We start from the raw sequence: 23288 nt of genomic DNA on the forward strand, positions 1-23288 counted from the left end.
TAAATAATTGTAGAGGCACCAAGACCTGTTATAAACGTGAATTCACCGTCTCTATCCTCTTCTACACCACCGTTCAGAATTACTAAATCAAGCCTGTTTACCATCTGCGAAAGGCAACGTCCAGCGAGGTTACATCCCTTGTCCTTGGACTGTCTAGCAGGCAGTGGGTGAGCCGTCTCCGTTTCCGGCAGGCATAGGTGGAACTATGAATATAGAGCTTCATCATTTTGTCCTGTTCTGACATTAAAGTCCCCGGCCACGATAACATAAGCATCAGGGTGCGAATAAATCATTTTGTTGATGTAGTCTTCCAACTTCACCCAGCAAACTTTGGTTAGATGTTTTTGGCGCAATGAAGGCAAGTAAACATTTATCAGCAATAGGCAGGTTGAGCAAAACTTGAGCAACAGGGAAGATGTGATATTATCCAAGGCCTCTAATCTTATGGTGTTTACTCCAAGTCTGGCTGAAACCATCACACCTAGACCTCCTTTGGGGCATCCCCCTCCTGTCACTAGGTATTGCTTCGAGTGAACACGCTACATAGCCACTCAAGACTAGTTCTTCCCTGGCCCAGGTCTCTTGTAGTAATATGATGTCCTGATTATTGATAAAATCAAGAAAGAAAGGGTCTGTAAGCTTGTTTGACCATCCCGCAATGTTCCAGGAGAGTATTTTTAGTTGGAGTTTTGACTGTGATGTTTTATATCAATTTGAAGTGGAAAGTGCTAAACCTTTGGCGTCATTCTTGTGATTAGCCTTCACCTTACGGCCCGCGGGTGGACCTGTGTTACTCACAGCTAAGTGATTTTTTTTGTTTCAGTGCATTGTATTCCACAAGAAGGTTTCTGACGACATAGACAAGATTGATTGATGAATTCAGTACCTGGATCCAGCTCTTCTACTCTATAATTCGGGATGTTCATACTTTTCCTTGCATTGATAAATTTTCTTTGATGCATCTCTAGTACCTCTGGTATCTCTATATCTTCCTCAAGGGGCTCGATTGCATGTGTTGAAGCACTCCGCCTGCTGACATTCGAAATTATTGGGCCGACTTGATTAAGTGGGTATTCGAGGTACCTGGCATTTCCGGAGAACCCTGCTCCGTTTCGTCTAATAATCTCATCTCCAGCCAAGTGGGGGGTCTTGATTACCTCAGCTTTACTATTAGCTGGAATGGACGCACAGGTACTCCTGATGTCTCTTTGGTCTGTTCTGCTGGAAGAGAGATTAATTTCGGCAGTAATCTGATGATGTGATGAGTCAGTCTTCCTCCTAGGGGTCTCCTGCACAACTCCTTCACAGTCATTCGGAGGATATTCTTTTTGTGCTAATGTGCAAGCCTCCACCATCTGACTGGGCCCCTCCTCTTTAGCCCCACTTTGCTCTGCTTGTATATTTACCAGTTGGAATTTCAGGTGTTCCAATCTCATTACTATTTCCTGTTGTGCATTTACAGGCAACGCACAGAACAAGTCGAGCCGGCATCTCTCATCTTCAGCAAAAGATTCTTTATCATTGCTAGGCTGCTGCCTTTGGTTAGGACCTCCAGCTTGACTATTTTCCACCTGCTCGGAGTGATCCAGCTCTTTGCACGCACAGTGAATATTTTCGGTAGACTCAAACTCAATTAAATTGCTAGAGCTATAAAAGGCCCCATCAGATCTGCTTTTTGCACAAACATCAGGGTGGGGATCTAGGGCCAAGGGGGGAGCCAGGTTCTCAAAAACTCTTCGCATTGGTATGCCACGTTTGCTAAAAGACTCCCTGCGTTCATATAGAGCTTGGGCTAGCCCCCATTCCCTAAGGGTGATCACTGCGCGTGCACAAATACCATTGTAGTACAAGTATTCCACATGTACTATATCTTTGATGCTAAACATACTTGGGGATATCCCATTCAATAACTTTAAAAAATGAAATTTGCACACTTTTTGTGACAGGACGCCCCTTGGTTTAGGGCAGTTGCAAAGCACTAACTTTTTACGGATCAGAACTAGATTCCAATTGTTAGTCCAGTTGTTAGTCTTTGAGCTCTTTGAGGTCTTCTTCTGGCGATTATTAGTTTCAAGCAAGCTATGAGACCATGGGTCCTGCATGTTTAATTCTAGATCGTGGGCTAAAGGGTAGGTGGTAGATTGCGGCACAAGACCTGAAACGTTTTTGGTATGTGGAATAACGTTAGCTTGGTTTTTTTCCATATTCCTAGTTGTCATGCTATTTTTTTGTTCCTGTCTCTGAATGGGGCTGCTCTCTAGGAGTCTGAAGAGTTTCTCAAACTCCATTTTCTTATATCACGGAGCCTTTACACTTTTGAAGGTTTTGCTCTTCTTTGTTTTAGTAGCCCCCTTCCTTCTGGCTACTCTCTTGGATACCTTGGAGTGAGGTCGAGTTGCACTGTTTGCTTGAGACTTACTTACTTTTAATTTCACCCCCAGCTTCTCTCTGGCCGACTCTGATTTGGCATTTTTATGAATTTCTGCAAGTGTCGCTAGGAGATTGTTACTTTTATCCAGATAGGATATGATGTGTTCGATGGCTTCCATTATCATGAAAAGCCATCCTTCTATCGGACAATCACCTGCACTGGAAGACTCCTTCCTACTAGGGGGCTCCTGCTAATTTTCTTTTCCCTCGTTAAACACCTACTCTGTGATTTGCTTTAACATTCATTCATTGGGCTGGTCTTCTTGCAAGACTTCTACCGAGGGGCAAGTTGACCCTTGCTGTGTTATATCCTCAGCAAGACATAGTTCAAGTGCAAGTTTAACAGAGGACGAGTCCTCTGTAAGATTTTGAATAATTCCTTTAGTGTCCAAGGTCCAATCGTGGCTTGCTGCCTCCTCTTCCGCATTCATTTTTTCCTTTGTGGCAGTAAAGAACTGAGTAATTTTTGTTTGTGAACCCCATTCCTTTAAAGAGACATTCCCAGTGGTAGGTATAATTCCCAGGGTTTTGTAGCCTGTTCTAGTGAGCACCATTTCTTTAAGTGCTTTTAAATAACTTTTAAATAACTTTAATAGTACTTCAGTAAAATTAAAGGGATGCTCCTACCCTTAGAAGGTTTTGTACCTATGTTCCCACGAACTGCGTGGTTTGCGCTGGCATGCATTGTCCCGGTCACTAATAGTAGCTATAAGTTAGTAATTAGTACTTCCTCCACTCTTCAAATTATTAAAAGTTCTTAAAAGTTCTTAAAAGCTAATAAGGTCAGGCACAAAAGTCAGCCGATATAGTTAGTTCAAAGTATCTGGGGGAGTCTTCAGTTGATAACCAATGCGAGGGAATCCAGGGGGGTTAGCATGTAATTTCTTCAGGTTAGCTTCAAGTTTGCTTCCTGCACTCTGTAGTTTGGGGAGAATAGTATAACGAAGTATAGCCTCAGGTGATCAACACGACTAGTTGTCCATAACCAGAGCTCGAAATAATATGCAGCTTTTCTCCTCTATTCTCCTCCTAACACAGTTTTGTTATGCAAGTACAGAGACAGAAAGCTTCTCTTGAGTTAAGGGAGCTTTAGAGAACGAGAATTCGTCTGTGCTCAGCTCGTATTTCACATAGATACCACTCATCCGCTAAAAAAGCAGATTCCTGTGCCAATTTTTTATTTGTTCTAATATACTTAACAGGGAGTGGGAGTTTGATGGAAGCACTGCCAGCGCCATCAAGCATCCAACCAGAAAAAGCCAAGAAATGAATTTTTGGCAACACTACCTATTCTCTCCAGTCTTATGCTTATTGTTCAGAAACTTTATTCCATAGAGACACTACTTCCAGAGGGTATACACTAGCTTTGGGGGTTTTGCTTAGGTTTGGTGCTTAATAAATGAGCATTTTGTAAGAATAAAGAACAAGTAGATTTCCAAAGTCATATTTCAGGGTGCAAGCATTTTTAACACTCCTGTCACTATAACAATGCTCTATTCTTAAACCTAAATTAAGGTACAGACATTCCTGTTTTCTAACATTTTCTAGACGCTGTAAGAAGATAAAAATACAAGAGGATGTTCATGGGCTTACAGTCTAACAGACACAAAAAAAGGTGTGAGGAGGGAAAGAGAAGGGGGAGAGGCAAACTCAGGCAGTAATTCTAAGGTAATCATCCTACCACGGAGGAATCTTAACTGTGAAGGAGTTCAAAAGCATCCAGGAATGGGAAATGAATTTAGGGTTGGGGTTTGCGCTCCACGGGTTACACATGCCTAACCCCTTGCCTCCTGAGTTCAGGGCTACTTGAGTGAGCCCTCCTCATCCAACAGCAAACTTCAACAGTTAATGCTCCCAATCAGTGAAGACAATACTAAGCTAGATGGACCAATGGTTTGACTTGGTGTAAGGTACCGTCTTATGCTCCTATTGCACTGGAAGGGAGAGAGGAATTTCCCAGTTGTTTGTGTCAACCCTGTGATTTTTCACAGGCCTTCAGCTTGCAACATTATATTCTCCATGCACCACCTGCTGTTCAATTGTCCTTCCCGGTGCCTGGGTCACCACTCACCCGTAGAAGAAAATTGTTGTGCTAATAGGTTGTGTTTGATGACTGCATTGCATGTCCTTACCACTCCCCACCAGTCCATCTATAAATGGTCCAGGAGCATGAAGTATCCTGGGCAGAAGGAACAAAAGTTTTCATCTCTCCAGACAAGTTGATTAGAGACAGACAAGAGAGACAGACAAGTGAGTAACCTGTGCAGTTCTCTGTGGCCTTGGCAGTCTTTCAGAGGCTGTCAGTGGCAGCAAATTCACAAATTTTTTGAAGGAAAACAGATGTGCCTCCATTGGAAAGGTGAAATAAACCGTGGTAAGATTTGAACTTTAGGGTTTTTATTTTACTTTTCTAAAAAAATAAAACATAGGTAATAATATGAAGCATTAATGTGTCAAATTCAATGTTATAGAACAGGGTTGTTTGTTGTATTCCTCCCCCGGGACAAGTTGGCGAAGGGTGGGATAGAAAAACCACACCATTAAAGCAGGACATTTAGGCTGCACAGCAGGAGCCGCACATGGAGGAAAAAAACAAATGCCATCCAAGATAGATGGCTTGTAAGACCTGAAGGTGGTAGCAGAATTTATCAAATTGCAATTTCCAAAGCAATATGAGAACCAAAACTCAGTCATCCTTCGAAATTCGCATTTATTAGAATTGTGGGATGCAGTTCGCCAACTAAACAACATTCACAAAAATGCATATATTAAGGGAAAGTGTGCATTTCATGAGTGAAAATAACATGCAAAATGGCATATGAGAAATTGCTCGCAAAAATGTGTATCTTTGTCAAAACTGCAAAACTGTGTTTATTTGGAGAAATCAGCACTAAAATGGTGGAGAATTTTCTTGAGGATCTTTTTTTTTAAATCACAGATTGCTGCAGAAAAGTAGAGGACTGAATTTAACATTAGAAAAGTGAGAAACTGAGAGAACTGAAATGGACAGATTTTCCCATCCCCACTGGAGACTGTAATGCCTTAAGGAAATATTGTTTTATTTACACATATACAACCTGAATATAAGATGGAAGGGCTCATAGTATTAATGCTCCAACAGATCTTGCTTTCCCGTTAGTTTGCCAAGGAGAGCCATAGTTTTGGATTCAGCACAATGTGTGTGTGTGTGTGAGACAGAGAGAGAAAGAGACCCCAATGTTTTCACAAGTGGTCAGAGGTCCTAGGGCCATTGAGAGGCTGCACAACCTGCCTTCCAGAAAGAACATCAAGGCAAGGGAGAAGACATCTTATCTTGGCCAGAGAAGGAGGTGTGCCAGGAGGCTTGGTTCTCTCCCCCTGCCACCTGCCACTAGGCCAGACAGGATTGTCATCTGTAAGAAGCATGTATCAGGGCTGATGAGTTCACCTTGCAAGACGTACGTTAAGGATTGTTATGGATACATTCAGCACAACACACACGACTGATTAATGTTGGTGGGGTTCATTTGGAATGGAGGTAGTTGGCTGCATGTGTAATGCCTTTCAGACCAGTCTGCCTGGATCTTGGAGGATTTTTACACCATTTCTTCCTGTTCAAACCAAAGCAAATGGCTGCCATCTTAGTTGCAGTGATGCATTTGAATGCAGTATAGGAAACATGTTCCATGGGAATATTGTCCTCTCTACCAAACCTTTTCTTTTCTTCTCTCTAGCCAGGTGCAGATGGGGCCTCTCTCTCACAAGGTCAAACCTTCCCTTTTGGGCCTCCTGGTCATCTTCTTTCAGCAAGGTATGTCCTGTGCACATAGAGACAGAGAGAGAGTGTAGAATAGGGAAGGGAGTCTCTTTACCACTTCCCAAGGTGGCACAAAGTGTTGTTGTTGTTAATGATAACAATAATATCTACATTCCCCTTATACACCAGAATAGAGGCCCGTCTCTTGATCCTGCCACCCTCACAGGCACGTCTGGTGGGAACACAGGAAAGAGCCTACTCGGTGGCTGCCCCCAGAGCTTGGAAAAGTTACTTATTTGAACTACAACTCTCATCAGCCTCCGCCAGCATGGCCACTGGATTGGGCTGATGGGAGTTGTAGTTCAAAAAAGTAACTTTCCCAAGCTCTGGCTGCCCCCAAGCTCTGGAACTCCTTTCCTAGGGAGGTTAGACTGGCTCCCTCTTTGCTGTCCTTCTGTCAGCAGGGGAAGACTTTTCTGTTCTGACAGGCTTTTGGGAACTGATGACAAGGGCTATTAAATAGTGCGCTTTTTTACTGATTTGTATTTAGTGCTTTTTTATTGCTGTGTTTTAAATTGGTTTAATTTTATAGTTATAATTAAAATGTAATTAAACTACCTGTTTTATTTATACGTGTTGTGTAGCGGTTAAGGTGTTGGACTATGACCTGGGAGGCCAGGGTTCGAATCCCCGCACAGCCACGAAGCTCACTGGGTGACCTTAGGCCAGTCACTGCCTCTCAGCCTCAGAAGAAGGCAATGGTAAAACCACCTCTGAATACCGCTTACTGTGAAAACCCTATTCATAGGGTGGCCATAAGTCAGAATCAACTTGGAGGCAGTCCAGTTTTTCAACTGTGTTTGTTTTAATGTTTGTAAGCTGCCTTGAGGCCCAGTTCTGGGGAAAAGGTGGGATATAAATTAAGAATAAGAATAAGTGGTGGTGGTGGTTTGTCCTGCTCTCCAGGAGAAAAGGGAAGCCTGCTCCCCCCAGTACATCACATGCCAGGAAACAAAGGATTGGAGCTTTCCTGTGCTCCCAATCCCAGATTTGGGAAATTGCTTTACAGAGCATCAGACCATTCTGTGCTCTCTTTTTATGATGCTCTTAAAGATGCCATAAGGGGCGGAGCTGAGCGGTCGACATCAATCCCCATAATGGCGATGCGATTTGGTGCCCAGAATGACTGCCTCCACATGTCAGCCTGGTGGGCTCAGGGAGGCCTTCAAGGATCAGGCATTTCTTCCCCCCTATAAATGCCTGCACAGTAGGGGCCCAGCTACCTCAAAAGACCCTGTCTCTTTGGTAGGGATGGGATCCATGTGCCAGTGCTGGTTCGAAAGCATTCCATCAACTGAACAAGCTGGCACCAATTGGAGTTTGTTCCGTATCTGCTAGCCACTGGTTTTACTGATCCGTGTGCTTTTTTTCCACTTGGAAAAAAATATCAGTATTAATATCAATATTTTTAATGGAAATATCTATATTTTGAAGGAAATACCTATATTTCCTTTAAAATTTATTTGTTGAAGAAAATATCCATACTTTAAAAGGAAATATCGATAAATTATTCTTGCAATCGATATTCTAGAGGTGGATTTTTTAAAGTCTGTTTTCAATAATAGCTGGGGAAATTTGCTACATTAAAATCTGATCTTCAGTGATTGAATGCATTGGAACCGGACTGCCTTCAAGTCGATTCTGACTTATGGCGACCCTGTGAATAGGGATTTCATGGTAAGCGGTATTCAGAGGGGGTTTCCCATTGCCTCCCTCTGAGGCTGAGCGGCAGGGACTGGCCCAAGGTCACCCAGTGAGCTTCATGGCTGTGTGGGGATTCGAACCCTGCTCTCCCAGGTCATAATCCAACACTCTAACCACTATGCCACACTGGCTATCTCAGTGATTGAGAATAAGCAAATTCATGGAATTAATTTAATTAATTAAATTAAATTTGCTACCAAATCCAAACTGGGTGAAATTCCAGCACATCCCTACCCTTTGGCAAACAAAACGGCTAATGTGTGCCAGAACTTGGTGACTCTGTAGTCTTATCTGCATTTTGGAGGTTACAGCTGGGAACAGAGCTGTTTGCATCTTTGAGGTGCTGCTGCTGCTGCTGCTACCACCATTGCAAAATGTTCTGACAAGGTTGGCATTCCTCCTCTTCTTCAAGTTCTTGTTTGTTTGGACATAGCAAGCCAGCAACAGGAAGTGTACTGCTGAACCTGCAGCACAAGCTAGTTCTGAGAGACTGTACACAGGGACAGAGGAAGAAGATCTTCCCCACATCCCCACCTCCAGGAGCCAACTTGGGCTGCCCATTACCTGCTGGGGTCCCAGGCAGGCCTGAGTTGCTGTGCGGAAGCTCACCAGGAGCTAGTTGACTCCGTCCCTCTCTCCTGCCTCCAGTTCCTGCTGCACAGAAGCCCCTTCACCTGCCCCAGGCAGCAAGTTGGATCTTGTTCCAATAGTGAATAAAAAGGTTATTCAGTTCATCTTTAACTCTGAGCAAAGGGATATTGCAGATTTCCTTTAAAAGACTTCACTGTTTTCTCCAAATTTTCTTCTTGCAAGATTCTGATCCGTTTCTCATGAGACGTACATACTGTAGTCCTGCATCGAATATATATGTCATACATTAGCCTCCTCTCGGTCGTGGGCAAGATTTATGCTAGCCTCTTAAATGTAAACCTGGATAGAGGAGGAGGGCGTTCTAGGCCGGGAGCAGATAGGTTTCCAAAAGAGCAGATCTGCCATCGATCACTGCCTAGTATTATGGCACCTGGCGAAGTATATGTGTATCTCCAGAAAGGGCCTTTTTGTTGCCTTTATGGACCTTAAGACTGCTTTTGACTCTGTCCCTAGGGAACTATTATGGGCCAAATTATCACAGACTTTGATAGATAAGCGCCTCCTGTTTCTGATTAGTCGTCTCTACCAGTGCACTTCACTTCGTGTACGCTGTGGTGTGAATGGTAATCTAACCAATGCCATCCTTGCTAACATAGGGGTGGTCAAGGCTGTGTCCTGGCCCCTACCCTCTTTAACCTCTTCCTCAATGATCTGAGCAGTTACTGCCTTGCTGATAATTTCCATTCTCCTAAATAGGCCGAAACGAGATGCCCCCTTCTGCTTTACGCGGATGATGCAGTGTTATTATCCTTTTCGAAGGTTGGCCTCTTATGTGCTTTTATGGCCTACTGTGACAAAAACTTTCTCACCATCAATTTTATAAAATCAAAAGTCATGGTTTTTACACGTAGGTTCTCGAAACAAGCATGGACTATAAATGAGCAAAAGATTGAGCAGGTTAGGCAATTCAGATACCTTGGGATTATTTTCTGCTGTTCACTCTCTTGGTCCCCTCATATCAGGCCCAGGATGTGACTCAGGAACCAGACCAACGGCTGTAGTTAATTCGTGTTTTATTAGGGTAATGTCCAAACAAAGACTGCGTTTTCTCATGAAGCAATACAGGGATACAGGTCCTGCGGCATTGGGAGAAAGTTGACAGAGCAAGGGACTTCTTCCCGCCTGTTCTTTAAGAAGGGGCCAAACGGGTGCGCAATCTTTCGCTCCTCCTTAACTGCCCCTCAGGTACTGCCCGCCTTCCCCCCCTTCTCTCCTGTCTTTTCAGCTGTCTGCGTGTGCGCGGTGAGGGGGGAAGCATCACCCCCTCCTCTTCTGAAGTTTCCGATTCCAGGATGGGGGATAGGGGAGGGGCTGATGGTAAACTGCCTCCCCGCTTTTCGGCTGTGAGCAGCCCTCCCTCTTTCCCCTCTTGCTCTGAGCCTGAAAGAGGGGGAGGCGTGAGAATGTCCAGGGAGGGCTCAGGCTCCCCGTTGCTAAGCGACCTTATCACTGCTAGTTCCTCTGTTTCGTCTTCGCTCCAAAGGGGGGAAGTTCCTCCCCCTTCTCTCTGCCATCCATCCGAATACTCTTCTCCCAACTCTCCGGGATCCAGCTCCCCGGGATTGGGACACCAGCTCTGCCTTCCGACACCATCCCCCCTCCCAGGCTGTGCCCCCCTCCCCTTGTCTGGCTTGGGACGGTGGGGAAAATGTTGATGGAAAAGTTTTACCAATTCTGGAGCATGCACATCAGCTGCATCTTCCCATGATCTGTCAGCCACCCCATAGCCTTTCCAGTGAATCAAGTACTGCAGCTTGTGGCGTCTGATCCTGGAATCTAAGATCTCCTCAACTTCAAACTCAAGCTGCTCATTTACCAGGAGTGGAGCTCCGGGAGATTCCTCCGGCCGTAACTCACTGGGAGGGGTGGCTTTCGTTAAGAGGGATCGATGGAACACAGGATGTATTTTAAACGTGTCAGGCAGCTTCAGTCGGTACGCCACGGGATTGATTTGAGTTTCTATTTCGAAAGGACCCACCCTCTTGTCTTGTAATTTTCTACATTTGCCCGGCATCTGGAGGAAGTGGGTGGACAGCCATACCTGGTCTCCCGGTTGAAGGGGGGGGGCCCTCCTTCCTGTGCAGGTCAGCAACTCGCTTGTACTCCGTTTTGGCTTCGTTTAACTGCTGTTTCAGTGTCTGTTGCGCCGCTTGCAATTCCTTAAGGAAGTTCTCAGCTGCTGGTACCAGCATTCCTTCTGAGCTGCTTGGAAAGACTTTAGGATGGAATCCATAATTAGCGAAGAACGGGGTTTGTTGAGTGCTGGAGTGCAGAGAATTGTTGTAGGCGAACTCTGCAAAATGCAAATATGATACCCAGTCAGTCTGTTGATAGGACACATAACTTCGTAAATATCTTTCCAAAACGGCGTTCAAGCGTTCCGTCTGCCCATCTGTCTGGGGGTGATGGGCGGAGGAGAGTTTTATTTCCGTCTGCAACTGTTTCCACATTGCTCTCCAAAATTTGGCTGTGAACTGAGTTCCTCGGTCTGAGACTACGCTGTTTGGCAATCCATGCAGCCGGTAGACTTCTTTTATGAATAACTTGGCCGTTTCTTTAGCCTCTAAGGCCCCTGCACAAGGAAGAAAGTGTGCCATTTTGGTAAGTAGATCCACCACTACTAAGATGGCTGTCATTCCTTGGGACTTGGGTAGATCAGTTATAAAATCCATGGAGAGGTCCTTCCAGGGTTCGTGTGGGACAGGCAACGGTTGTAACAGTCCTGCTGGTGTCCCTGTTTGTGTTTTTGTCCGCAGACAGACAGAGCAGGACTTTACATAACTCTCAATATCCCAACGCATTTTAGGCCACCAGAAGTCCTTGGCCACGTTCTGAATGGTCTTGTAAATCCCAAAGTGTCCCGCTGTGATGGAATCATGACACTGGCGTAGGATTCTGAGCCTTAATTCCCCTTCTGGCACATATCTGGCGGTTTTGAACCATAACAGTCCATTTCTCCAGTGAAAGGTTACTTCTGAGTCTTGACCTTGTCCCGTCTCCTGCTGATATTTTAGCATGTCTGCATCTTCTTGTTGTGCCTTTTTGAGTTCCTCTTCCCATGAAGGCTGGCATACTCCCAACGTTAATTTCTCTGGCGGGATTACGTACTGAGGCTGGTCCTCGGATTCACTTTCTTTGTATTGTGGCTGTCTGGATAAGGCATCCGCTCTCTGGTTTTTGGCTTGGGCATGGTAAGTAATCTGGAAGTTAAACCTAGTGAAGAACTGGGACCATCTTATCTATCTCTGGTTCAGCTTTCTGGCTGTTTGGAGGCTTTCAAGATTCTTGTGGTCGGAGCGCACTTCAATTCGATGAGAGGTCCCCTCTAGGTATTGTCTCCAGTTTTCAAAAGAGTCCTTGATGGCCAGCAGCTCCTTCTCCCAAACTGTGTAGTTCTTCTCTACAGGCTTTAACTTCCGAGAGAAGTACGCACAGGGGTGCAGCTCCTTCCCTTCTTGGTCTAATTGTAGCAGGACCCCCCCGATGGCAAAATCTGAAGCATCTGCTTCCACTACGAAAGGGCGGTTCGGATCAGCAAAGCGCAGAATGGGCTCAGTAGCAAACCTTCTCTTCAGCTCCTCAAAGGCCTCGGTGGCGTTCTCTGTCCATTGAAACTTCTTCTTCCCCCTTAAACAGTCAGTCAGAGGAGCTGTTAATTTGGAAAACCCTGGAATGAACTTTCTGTAATAATTGGCAAACCCCAAAAACCGTTGTACATCCTTTTTGGTGACAGGTTGGCCCCAGTCCAATATGCAACTTACTTTCTCTGGGTCCATCTCCACGCCTTCCGCTGAGATTCGATATCCAAGGAAGTCTAGAGACTTGAGGTCAAATCCACATTTCTCTAATTTAGCATACAGGTGATTTTCTCTCAGTCTCTTCAACACCGTCTTCACATGCTGGTCGTGGTCTTCCTGGTTCTTTGAGAACACCAGAATATCATCTAAGTAACAGATTACATAAATGTCCAACAAGTCTCCAAACACGTCGTTCATGAATTTTTGAAAAATTCCTGGACTTCCACAAAGCCCGAACGGCATGACCAGGTATTCATACTGTCTGCAAGCGGTCAAGAATCCTGTTTTCCATTCATCTCCCTCCTTCATTCTGATCAGATTGTACGCTCCTCTCAAATCCAACTTCGTGAAGATTTTTGCAGAGCGCAGTCGGTCCAGCAACTCTGAGATCAGGGGCAGCGGGTAGCTGTTGGGGATGGTGATCTGGTTCAATGCGCGATAGTCGTTACAGGGTCTGAGTTCCCCCCCCCTTCTTTTTCACAAACAATAGTGGCGCTCCAGCAGGGGATTGTGAGGGGCGTATGAATCCTCGCCTCAGGTTTTTATCCAGGAATTCCTTCAGGGCCTCCCTCTCATTCTCTGCGAGAGAGTAGATTCTCCCTGATGGGATGCTGGCTCCTGGCACTAGGTCAATCGCACAGTCGTAAGGGCGGTGGGGGGGTAAAGTCTCTGCCTCTTTTTCATCAAACACATCTTTGAATTCTTCATACTTTGGTGGCAGGGTCACTTGCTCGATCTCTTGCACTGCCCCTGCTAAGGTGTTCTTGATTCCTTCAGGTTGACAGTTCTCCTGGCAATACTGTGAGGTGAACCACACCACCGCCTCCTTCCAACTTATTTTGGGTTCATGCTTTGCTAGCCAGGGCATTCCCAGAATCACCTCAAAGTTCGAGAGATCTGACACATATAGTGAAATGAACTCTTCGTGCCCAGGGATTTGAAGTTTCACTTCCTCCGTGGCTTGTGTCACCCCTCCTGACTTCAGGGGTCTCCCATCGATAGTCTCCACAGCTAGGGGAGCGTCCAGTTTCCACCGGGAAATTCCATGACGCTTGACTAACTTTGCATCAATAAAATTTGTGGAGGCTCCACTGTCAATTAAGGCAGTGGAATTAAACACCACTCCTCTGGAAGTTGTAATCCGAATAGGCAAGACCAACACCCCCTTTGAGGGAGGTTGGATCGTTGGGGGGCCTTTATACAACGCTGCCCCCAGTCCACCGGCCTGCATGTGGACTGGGTGTTCTAGTTTCCCGACGGCTCAGCTTTCCCCCCTTTCAGTCCACAGTCTCTGGCCACATGGCCCGGCTTTGAACAATAAAAGCATAAACGTTCCCGGCGTCGTCTTTCCTTTTCTTCTTCCGACAGTCTTGGCCTAGCCCCTCCCTGTCCCTCAGTTGCATTACCTGCCATCCCTGCAGTGGGAAGGGTCTTGTTGCGGGATGCCGAGGCTGAGTATCTCGGGACCTCCTGCTTCCTTTCCAGGCGCCTTCCTTCCATCCGGTGATCTATCTGTAGGCATAGCCGGATGAGCCCTGGTAGGTCAGCGGGGGGGGAGGTCCTGGCCAACTCATCCAGGATTTCAGCATTTAATCCACTCCGGTACATAAACATCAGGGCGGCGTCATTGTAACCAGTTTCCTGGGACAGAATTTTAAAAGCATTAGTGTACTCGGAAACAGTCCCTTTAGCTTGCTTCAGAGCGCCTAGTTGCCGCGCTACTGTTTCAGCCCTTTGCGGGTCTTGAAACATCTCGGTCATCTCCTGTATAAATCCTCTGTACCTTCCTAAGACAGTATCCTTTCTCACGAGATACGGAGTCACCCATTTTGCAGCTTCTCCCTCCAGGAGGCTAATCACAAAAGCTACTTTAGCCCCATCGTCTGGAAATTCCGTGTGCCTGACATCCAGATATAACTCACATTGAGCCACGAAGGTTGCCAACTGATCACTTTGTCCCGCGTATTTTGGGCGCAATCCAATGGGAACCTTTACTACGGCAGCTGGAGGGGCTGTTCGCATCTGGTCTATCGTGGCCTTCAAGGTTTGATTATCTGTCTTCAGCGCCTTGACTGCTGCTAGCAGGGCTTGAACATCCATCTGCAAATCAGCTACCTTAGTCCTCAAGAGTTCCACTTCTTCCGTCTCAGAAGTGGGGTTCATCCCCCCCGCTGCTCCCTTTGACATCTTGTCCCAGTCAAGTGAAGAGAGCGTTGAGGGTGATTTAGGTGGCTCTGTCAAGCTGTCAGGCCCAGGATGTGACTCAGGAACCAGACCAACGGCTATAGTTAATTCGTGTTTTATTAGGGTAATGTCCAAACAAAGACTGCGTTTTCTCATGAAGCAATACAGGGATACAGGTCCTGCGGCATTGGGAGAAAGTTGACAGAGCAAGGGACTTCTTCCCGCCTGTTCTTTAAGAAGGGGCCAAACGGGAGGGCTGTAAAAAGTGCTTCTTGACTTTTTCATAAATGATCTAGAGATAGAGGTGAGCAGTGAGGGGGCCAGGTTTGCTGATGATACTAAATTGTTCAGGGTGTTCAACAAAAAGGAATTGCGAAGAACTTCAAAAGGACCTCTGCACCCTGAGTGGAAAAAAATAAATTGCTGCAGATATGTGGAGAACTGAGTTTACAATTGGAAAAAATGGGAACCCGAGAGAACCACACTTGACAGATCTGTCCATCCCTACTCCAAACGGAGTGAATGGACAGTAAAATGCAATCCAATGTAAACAAGTGTAAAATTATGCATATTGGAGCAAAAAATCTTCACACAGTGCCTAGTTAAACAATGGAATTCGTTCCCACAAGATGCAGTGATGGCCACCAACTTGGATGGCTTTAAAAGACGATTAAACCAATTCATGGAGGAATGGTCAGATCACTATTTGGTGAAAATGAACCTCCTATTGCCGCACACCCTCCGCAGGGGACAGGGACCTATTAGGATGGTCCGCCCCAGACGCCTGATGGAACCATTAGGATTCCTGAATGCGCTGGGAGATTTGGAGCTGACCGAAGACCCCCCGGTCGAAACCCTGGTGACAGAGTGGAATAGGGAGATCACCGGGGCAATAGACCGGGTGGCCCCGAAACGTCCTCTCCCCCTGAATAGAGCTCAAACCGCGCCATGGTACACACCACAGTTGTGGGGTTTGAGGCAGGAGGTGAGATGACTAGAACGCCGGTGGTGGAAATCTCGCTCAGAAGACGATCAGACACTGGTTAGAGCAGCAATAGCAGCCTACCAAGTGGCAACAAAGGCAGCAAAGAGGGAATTCTTTGCTGCCTCTATTGCATCCGCAGAATGTTGTCCCAGGAGGTTGTTCCAAGTGGTCCGAAGCCTGGTCGGTCCAGTTGCGCAGGAACCCTTGGAGCACTCTAAAGCCTCCTGTGACGCATTTGCAAAACATTTTGCTGATAAATTCGATTGCCTGAAGAGTTCGATTCCGTACACCGTGGACACAGGAAGTGAGCCAGAGACGATCAGTTGCGATCCGGTCCGGTGGGATCAGTTTCAGCCTCTTCCCTCTGAGGAAGTGGACAAGGTGCTCTCTACTGTGAGACCGACCACCTGTTTGTTTGATTCTTGCCCCACATGGCTCATTGTCAGCTGTAAAGAGAGACTGAGCGAAGGGATCAAGGCGGTGGTAAATGCCTCCTTGGAAGAGGGTGCACTGCCATCTGCCCTCAAGGAGGCGGTAATAAAGCCCATCTTAAAAAAGCCCTCCTTGGATCCCCAAGATTTGAATAACTTTCGCCCAGTCTCCAATTTACAATTTCTGGGCAAGGTGATCGAACGCGTGGTGGCCAAACAGCTACAGACACACTTGGAGGAAGCAGATTATTTAGATCCGTTCCAATCGGGCTTCAGTACTGGATATGGAACTGAAACAGCCTTGGTCGCTCTTGTGGATAATTTGAGGAGGGCGTTGGATAGGGGTGAATACTCATTCCTCGTCCTCCTGGATCTCTCAGCGGCTTTTGATACCGTCGACCACGGTATCCTTTTGGATCACCTGGAGAGAATGGGAATTGGGGGCACTGTGCTAAAGTGGTTCCGATCCTATCTCTCTGACAGGCACCAACGAGTGGCATTGGGGGAGGAGGTTTCAGACCCTTGGCCTCTTAATTGTGGTGTGCCACAGGGTTCTATCCTCTCTCCCATGCTATTTAACATCTATGTGAAACCGCTGGGGGCCATCATCAGGAGATTTGGGCTGCAGTGCCACCAATATGCGGATGACACTCAGCTCTATCTCTCATTTAAGTCCTCAAGTGCCTGGAGTCCGTTAGTGAATGGATGGGAGGTAATAGGCTGAAACTGAACCCTGACAAGACCGAGGTACTGCTTGTGGGAGACAAGAGAAGATTGGGAGATATTGACCTGGTGCTGAATGGGGTTAATTTGCCTCTGAAGGACCAGGTTCGCAGCCTCGGGGTCATTCTTGACTCCCAGCTGTCCATGGACGCTCAGGTATCAGCAGTGAGCCGGGCAGCTTGGTATCAATTACATCTGATACAGAGGCTGCAACCCTATCTTCCGGTTCATCTGCTCCCGCGGGTAGTGCATGCCCTGGTCTCCTCTCGCTTAGACTACTGTAATGCGCTCTATGTTGGACTACCTTTGAAGACGGTCCGGAAATTACAGCTGGTACAGAATGCGGCGGCACGGTTGATTAAGAATAGCCGGCGGCGGGATCACATCACCCCAGTGCTTGAAGATCTGCACTGGTTACCAGTTGTTTACCGAGCCCAATTCAAGGTGTTGGTGTTAACCTTTAAAGCCCTACACGGTTTTGGTCCAGTGTATCTAAAGGAGCGCCTCCAGCATCACCAAATATGCCGCCTGACGAGATCAGCCTCTCAAGACCTTCTCTTGGTCCCACCAGTTAAAACAGCTAGACTGGTGCGGACCAGAGAGAGGGCATTCTCGGTTGTGGCCCCCACCCTCTGGAACTCTCTGCCATATGACCTACGCCATGTCCTCTCCTTGGTAGGCTTCTGCCAAGGACTAAAAACATGGCTGTTTCAGCGGGCATACAGAATCCCTGGTTAATTTTAATTCTACAGTGTACAGATGTGGGTAAATTGAATATGTTATAATTGTATTTATATGTGTATTTTAAATTTTAATTATGTACGCCGCCTAGAGTGGCTGTTCATTCAGCCAGATAGGCAGCCTAAAAATAAAATTTTATTATTATTATAAGGCTATGAATAGCCACTAGCCATGATGGCTTTGCTCTGCCTCCATTGTCAAAGGCAGCATGCTTTCGAATACCAGTCACTGGAAACTACAGCAGGAGAAAGGGCTCTTGTACTTACGTCATATTTGCAGGCATCCTGTGGACATCTAGTTGGCCAATGTTAGCTATTGGCCTGATCCAGCAGGCTCTTCTTATCTTCTTAAGTAGTATCCCCATTGTTTTCAAAATATTCCTGAAGTGCAGCATCCTCCTGCATTTTGAAGTTCTCATCAGGAGGTCTGTTCTGCACAACATAGGAAACGGACCTTTAGTGTGGTGGCACCTACCCTGTGGAATCCCCTCCCCTTAAATATTAAACAGGCGCCAACTCTGTTATCTTTTCGGCGCCTTTTGAAGACTTTCCTCTTTCAAAAAGCCTTTTAAGTTGAGACCTATCCCAGTCTGCACTCTGCGTTAGAATTGCTTGTTAATATGTTTTTTTTAAATAATGTTTTTAACCCTTTTTAAAAATATATTTTAAAGCTTTTTAAAAAGATGTTTTAACGTTTTGTTTTAATGTATTTTAAGGTCTGTTTTTATGATGTTTTAAAGTGTTTTTAGCATTTTTGTTTGCTGCCCTGGGCTCCTGCTGGGAGGAAGGGCGGGATATAAATCCAATCATAAATAAATAAATCATTAAAAAGTGAAACATTTAAATCCCATGAACCAGAGGTTCTAATAATAATAAATAATAATAAAACTTAATTTTTACCCCGCCCTTTTCCATTAGGACTCAGAGCGGCTTACAACTAAAAACAACATCATTAAAACATACAGAATATATTATTAAAAAAGAATTAAACTATAAGGGAAAATTAAAAACTATAAGATATAGGTTAAAACAGCGAACAATTTAAAATAATAAAACCATATAATATGATCACCAAGCCTATAAGACATTAATCCTGGTCGTTGTCTGTCCCAAATGCCCACTGAAATAAAACAGTCTTTACTTGTCCCCGAAAAGACGGCAAGGAGGGAGCTGATCGTACCTCACTCAGGAGGGAGTTCCACAACCTAGGGGCGACCACCGAAAAGCCCCTATCTCATGTCCACGTCAAATGTGCTTGCGAAGGTGTAGGGAGCACAAGAAGGGCCTCACCTAAAGATCTCAAGTCCCGGGCAGGTTCATGTAGGGAGATACGATCTGTCAAATAGTCTGGACCTGAGCCGTATAGGGCTTTGTAGGTCAAAACCAGCACTTTGAATTGTGACCGGAAACAAATTGGCAGCCAGTGGAGCTGTTGTAACAGGGGAGTTGTATGGTCCCTGTAACCAGCCCCAGTTAGTACTCTGGCTGCAGCTCTTTGTACCAATTTGTTTCCGAACAGTCTTCAAAGGCAGCCCCACGTAGAGCGCGTTACAATAGTCTAAGCGGAATGTAACCAAGGTATGCATCACCCTGGTCAGATAAGGCAGGTCCAGGAATGGGCACAGCTGGCACACCAGTTTTAATTGGGCAAATGCGCTCCTGGATACTGCAGCAATCTGGGCATCCAAATTCAAAGCTGAGTCTAGGAGTACACCCAAACTGCGAACCTGAGACTTCAGGGGGAGTGCGACCCCATCCAGTACCGGTTGAACCCCTATTCCCTGATCTGCCCTCCGACTGACCAGGAGTACCTCTGTTTTGTCAGGATTTAATCTCAACTTGTTTACCCTCATCCAGTCCATCACTGATGCCAGGCACTGGTTTAGGGTCTGTACGGCTTCCTTGGCTTCAGGAAGTTCTCTGTGTAGGTCATCCGCCAAGGCGACCAAAGCCGTCTCTGTCCAATAGCCAGGTCTGAAACCAGATTGAAATGGATCTAGATAATCCGTATCATCCAGGAATCTCTGGAGTTGGGCGACCACCACACGTTCTATTATCTTGCTTAAAAATGGAATATTGGAGAATGGCTGATAACTGCATAAGAAGAGAAATTGGAGCATGGTCTGAGATAGCAATTGTATCAGTCTGACAGGTTGTAACATAATGCAGTAGGGGAGAGGAAACCAAAAAAAATAATCTAATCAGTTTTATTGTACTGAGGAAAAAATGTATAATCGCGCTCTGTAGAGTGTAATATGCACCAAACATCAGTCAGTCCAGATCCAGACAGGCAGTATATGTCTTTCGCACTTATGTCACTGAAGAGTGAATTTTCCAAGTATTCCAATGTAAAATCTCATTAAAATCTCCACCAATTACCTGGTGATCAGTCAAGTGGCTTAAATACTCATGAAATGTTACTTGAGAGTCCAACTTTGGACCATACATATTCACTATAGCAGTTATCATATTTCAGGTCTTCACCAAAAAATAGGAAAACACCCATCTGGGTCAGCTACTGTTTATATAATTGAGAAAGGAGCAGTGATGGTCAGCAACTTGGATGGCTGTAAAAGAGGATAAGACAAACTCATAATCATGGCGGGCGAAGCTATCAGTACCTCCACAGTCAGAGAGAGCATGCCTCTGAATATGAGTTGCTGGAAACCGCAGGAAGGGAGATGCTCTTGTGCTCAGCTCCCGTTTGCAGACTTTGCAGTGGAGCATTTGGTTGCCCAATGTGAGAACAGGATGCTGGACTAGATAGGCCAGCCTTTCCCAACCAGTGTGCCTCCAGATGTTGTTGGACTACAACTCCCATCAGCCTCTGCCAGCATTGCCAATAGTCAGGAAAAATGGGAATTGTGGTCCAACAACATCTGGAGGCACACTGGTTGGGAAAGGCTGAGATAGGCCATTGGCCTGATCTACCAGGGCTTATGTTCTTAGGAGTATAGCCACACACTTAGAATTCTTGGAACTGCTAGCATATACCTCCCCTACTCAGTCTTTGCAGAGCCTACCTTTATCTGCCACTAGAAGATGTATTTCTTGCAGTTGTGCCACATCAGCTTTACATTTTTTAAGTTTAGAAAGCACCTGTTTTCTTTTGCTGGGATAGGCTAAACCTATAACATTCCATGTAACAAAATGTAAAGCCATACCACATACATAACTCATAGTGCCAAGAGCTCACAGATACCAGCCTCTTCTCCAGCTGCTGGCATAATGAGGGCTTCTGAAGATCCTAATGCTTTGTTCATTCTTCTTGCAGAGATGACTGGGCAATTAATGCTGTTTATTAAAGATTCTGTTGATCAGCATCCACTATCTGTGGAGAAGATTGCCTCTCGCATTGAAAAAGCAGAATCTAGAATCTCCAAGTTGGAAGATAGTTCTGCAGCCCACGAGTCAGCAATGGTGGCACTACAAAAGAATAATACCATGTTGATGGCCAAAATAAATCAACTTGAAAACCAACTACAAACTGGCCTTGATAAAGGTCAGTCTGCCAAATTTATAGAGGTTTTTGTTTTGTTTTGTACAGGGTTTTTTGGAACTACCGGAAGATTATCTATTAGATATCAAAAGGGCTCTCCTCTTCAATCTTACTGAATGAAATTAGACTCTGGCTTTAATAACTGGAAAACAAATAATTTCTTCAGAGATAAGGTTCTGATTAAGAAAACCAGAAAAATGATTGAGTTTTCATTCCTTAAAAACATATAAAGTTCTGCAAACTGTAATGGTTCAAATATTTTCAAGTCAGAGACATCAGGTATATATCTCATCTTTTGTTAAAATAAGATTGTATAATGATGATGAATCTTGTTAAAATATCAACTTTAAAAGAAATCATTATACAGCCACGAGAGTCGCTGTATACTATAGTCAGCGGGGATTTTTCACATTCCGCAATGTTAACTGGAAAATATCCCCCATGCCATTCTGAGACTTCCCATAAGCTCATTTCAAAACAAAACCTTACAAAACTTATAGTCCTGAACTCAGAAACGCTTGCTTAACAACCCTGTCAATTTTCATGGTGATACACAAAACAGTCAGAGAGAATTGAGAGTTCAAAGTCTAAAAAGAGAGAAAAAACCTCAGAGCCCTTTTGGACTTTTTTCTGCCAGAGTTCTCATAATCTGTTGAAATTCATTAAAAATCAGCCATGTTCACAGAGTACCTGTAATCCTAATACTGACCTTGCCCCATACTCTGACCTTCATCTACTGCAGTTTAAAAGTTAAAAAAATGCCTGGTTGATTTTTAATTAATTTAATAAATTTTGGCTGGAAGCCTATTATACTGGGCATGCTCAGTAAGGACCAACTGTCCATGTTCTAAAAGCCTCACAGCTGCTGGGCTTGGCTAATCAGAGGGCCACACCCACACCAGACTTGATTTCACTTGAGACAGTCATGGCTTCCCTCAAAGACTCCTGGGAAGTGTAGTTTGTGAAGGGTGCTGAGAGGAGACTCCTATTCCCCTGAGAGAATGGTTAACAGTCAGCCACTCTGATTGAAGGTCTGTGAGAGGAACAGGGCGTCTCCTAGCAACTCTTCACTAACTACACTTCCCAGGATTCTTTGAGAGAAGCCATGATTGGCTTTGAGCCATGGCTTTGAGAGAAGCCATGATAAATTGTTTTAAATTGTTTTTAAAATATGTGTTTTTAAATTTCTATATTTGTTTTTAATGTTTTTAGTTATTGTAAACCGCCCAGAGAGCTTTGGCTATGGGGCGGTATATAAATACACTAAATAAATAGATAAATAAATAATGATTGTCCAAAGTATAATACAGGCCTGGTGTGGATGTGGCCAGGGACAGCTTTGTTGGTGTCAGGCCCAGGATGAGACTCAGGAATCAGGCTGGTGGTTGAAAGCAATTCAGCTTTTATTAAGGTAATATCCAAACAAAGACTGCGCCTTCTCATGAAGCAGCACAGAGTTACAGGTCCTGTGGCGTAGAAAGAGAGTTGACAGAGCAAGGAACTGCTTTCCTGCCTGTCTCTTAAGAAGGGGCCAAACGGGCTCGAAGCCTTTCACTCCTCCTTAACGGACCCTCAGTCACCACCCTCCTCCCCTTCTCCTCTCTTGTCTTTTCCACTGTCTTCGAGTACGCGGCGACGGGGGAAGCACGGGCCCCTCCTCTTCTGAAGTCTCCGACTCCGGTATGGGGGAAAGGGGGGGCAGGATTCAAATTCTCTTGCAACTTTTCTGCCTTGGGCAGCCCTTCCTCTTCCCCCGCCTGTTCTGAGCTTCGAAGCAGAGGAGGCGTGGGAACTTCAAGGGAAGACTCTGAAACTGTAAAGCCTTCAAGGTCCCCGTTGCTAGGTAACTCTATCTCTGGAATTTCCTCTGCTTCGTCTTCACTCCACTCTGGCGAAGTGACTCCCTCCCTTCTCTCCAGTCCTTCTGAATCCCATTCTCCTAAATCCCCGGGACCCCAACCCTGCATCCCGACATCATCCCCTCTCCCAGGCTGTGCTCCCCCCCCGACTGGCTTGGGGCGATGGGGAAAACGTTGGTGAAAAAGTTTTACCAAATCTGGAGCATGCACATCAGTTTCAGCTTCCCAGGATCTATCTGCTGGCCCATAACCCTTCCAGTGAATCAAATACTGCAATTTGTTGCGCCTTATTCTGGAGTCCAGGATTTCCTCAACTTCAAACTCAGTCTGCTCATTTACCAGGAGCAGAGCCCCTGGAGGCTCCTCTGGCTGTAAATCACTGGGAGGGGCTGCTTTCGTTAGCAGAGATCGGTGACACACAGGGTGCATTTTAAACGTGTCTGGTAACTTCAGTCGGTACGCCACGGGATTAATTTGAGCCTCTATTTC

At 45.5% G+C, this 23288-nt stretch overlaps 1 long non-coding RNA gene across 1 annotated transcript; it reads right to left on the minus strand.

Moving 5' to 3' along the window:
* Positions 1-5265: 5265 nt before the first annotated feature.
* LOC133363251 (uncharacterized) lies at positions 5266-19399 on the minus strand. Its single transcript, XR_009757637.1, has 3 exons — positions 19289-19399; positions 17709-17873; positions 5266-6227 (listed from the first exon to the last, which is right to left on the minus strand). It is a non-coding gene; the product is annotated as an uncharacterized LOC133363251 (long non-coding RNA).
* Between the last annotated feature and the right edge of the window lie 3889 nt (positions 19400-23288).

This window comes from Rhineura floridana, chromosome 8 (genome assembly GCF_030035675.1).
Source record: "Rhineura floridana isolate rRhiFlo1 chromosome 8, rRhiFlo1.hap2, whole genome shotgun sequence".
NCBI classification, from domain to species: domain Eukaryota; kingdom Metazoa; phylum Chordata; class Lepidosauria; order Squamata; family Rhineuridae; genus Rhineura; species Rhineura floridana.